Source organism: Aphis gossypii, chromosome 1 (assembly GCF_020184175.1).
Source record: "Aphis gossypii isolate Hap1 chromosome 1, ASM2018417v2, whole genome shotgun sequence".
Taxonomy (NCBI): Eukaryota; Metazoa; Arthropoda; class Insecta; order Hemiptera; family Aphididae; genus Aphis; species Aphis gossypii.
In genome coordinates this window covers 1,828,467-1,831,404 of record NC_065530.1, presented here as the reverse complement: position 1 = coordinate 1,831,404, position 2,938 = coordinate 1,828,467, and positions in this window count along the sequence as shown.

Below are 2,938 nucleotides of genomic sequence, written 5' to 3'. Positions count from 1 at the left end.
ATACCCAATAAGTGAAGACACGCCGCCTAATGCCGCCGTACAATTACGTAGGCGGCAATCATATTTAGATATTGAATTGCGTAGTATAAAAGTCTATAGACCAATATTGCAATTGCAGCTGATTTCATTGTTAACCGTAACAACGACGGCGACGTAGCCTATCTTTTTTATTCGTTTGAATGTTGCGGTTTCTTTAACACTCAAGAAGCTTTCGCGTGATTGTGAACCGTCGTTTATTTCACGCCATTATATGTTGGCCTAAAAATGAGTTATGTTTATAGAGAAGATAGGTAAAGTCGTATGCATAATATTATGCTTGAACTCAATCATAATTATATTATTAAATGTAAAGGCGAACAAGTTCGTGAAAATAATTAACTCAAGTTAAATCAAGTTTAAGCTTTGGAATAACTAAACCATGCATTTAATTCATTAAGTTATTATATGTGCTAATCTAAATATAGGTACTTTTATTCCAAGAACCATAAAAGAAATGTATTATAGTACCTATAAAGTCTTAATATAACTAGATTATTTTTATTGTATTAGATCATATTTGTATTTAAAAAGCGTATAATATAATAACAGTATACGTACTGAAAATGCGTTAAAAATGTTTTAATATTTTAATAAAATATGCAACTAAAAAAATTAAGTTATTTCATAAGTCGATTAAAATAATTAATTTCTTATGTTAGTAAGAAAATTAATCAACTAGTTAAGTTAAACTTTTTAAGGGGTTTCTATCAAGTTCGAGTTTTCTACTAAAATAAACTAATGAACATTTTACCAACTACTTTATTCATCGTATAAAACTTCTGAAAACATATTTGAATTCACTATTATATGAAGTTCACTTGAAAACTACTTTTATATTTTTGTAAACTTATTCTTAATTTGAAAATTATATTTTTAAATATTAGATAGTATCATTTTTAAATGAATTTCATGATAAATAAGTCACAAGTTTTCAGAAATTTTATGTAAAATTTTGAAATTTTAATGAATAAATTTAAATAAATATTAAAAATAAATGCATTTTACATACCTATTCCCACATAAAATTAAATTTAGTACCAACGAAAAATCGGTTTATTGTTATCATTTTATTATTATTTTAAAATTAAGATTAAAATACGTATCCGTTATTCGGAGGTTTCATCATTTATATTGGAAGGTGACAGTTAGGGAATGTTTTACTATAAGCTATAATATATTATAGAATTGGAACGATATAATCATAATGTATAGTATATGAGTTAAACTGTATAATATGCGAGTAATACTTTCTCATTATTATTATTATTGTTCGACGGACATCAAGACGCGATAAACCCGACGTCTACAGCAGCTGTACGCACGATAGCTGAGTTCGTCAATGCCATCCTTTTGTACACATTATTATTATTATTATATTGTCGTTCCGTCGCACCCCCACCACAAACACCGGAAGTACATTCGTTATCTAATACTGATTGGTACTCGCCTTCTTCATACACCTATTTTAATGTATTTTATATTTTAATCATCTGCGCTGCGCGACATTCATTTTTGTGGTTCGATAAAAATAAAAATGATAGGTATGTAATTGTTTTTAATCATCACATGTGCCTCTAAATATAAACAGAATATTATAATAAATTTATATAAGTATAATAATATTTATTACTCTCATAGGCTTATCTGTAATACTCAAAACAGATCTCTGCAACCGATATTATACGATATCTATTATAGGTAGATAGTATCTAATATTATAAAATAAATAGGTATACCTATTACCTATTATACCGGTATATAATCAGTGGTACACGTATTCGTTAATTTTCTTTTCCGATGTAGACCAATAATAATTATATAAATGAAACACTGAGCTTTTCTCTGACATCAAACACCATACCACAGGTTTTGATATATTTACATTGCATTCAGTTATAACAGTTTTTACGAAATGGTAATTAAATTATAGTAAAAATGCATATTTTTTTTCAAAAGTCTATATTTTGCAAAATAACAATTTTTTTTGATTTACAATTTTTTTTTTAAATTTCATTTTAAATAAATACACTTATATATCAAAAAGTTAAAAAGATATTCAAACATAAAATCTTTTTTTGTATTTATTAATAGCCATACAAAAAAAAAAAAAAAAAACAAAAATTAAAAAAGAAGTATATATATATATATATATGTATATATAATATGACTAAAGTTGTAAAAAAAAACACACTGATCAGAAAAGTACGATGGCCTCACGTTCTTACAATCTACACACACTCACACATATATATATATATATTATATACATATATATATATATATATCGTTGACACTATAAATAAGGTTGTACTTAGAGAGTTCTACGTTTATATTTTTCGTTGCCGTATGTATTACATTGTACACAACAATATATGGGAAACAAAAAAAAATATATATATAAATTTAAAAATTTAAAATTATCATAATAACATAACCTATACGAAAGGTAACACAATTCCAAAATAACTCTACCTAATTAGTGTATTTAATATTGTTTGTACTGTTCTTCCGTTTAATCTTATTCATTTTGAATATAATATTATGTATTTTATTGATTTGTATTTATTATATTTCGAGTGAAAACAAGAGAGAAAATTCCACCAGGATGGGTACATATTATAATTCGAACGTTAAGTATATATATATATATCTCATTACGAAGTGTACGAGTTAATAATAATAATAAAAAAAAATGTTATTCGATATACTATATACACAATATACTTATACCCATCCCCCGGAATTTACCTACCGATAATAATATATAAGTACTTCAAGCATTGCACACGTTTTCAAACCAATTCGCGAATAATAATGGGTTCTAATAAAGAAAAAAACCGTTTATTACAAATTCATATGATAAAAAAAAAAAAATGCGCTACATTAAAATTGCTTCTAA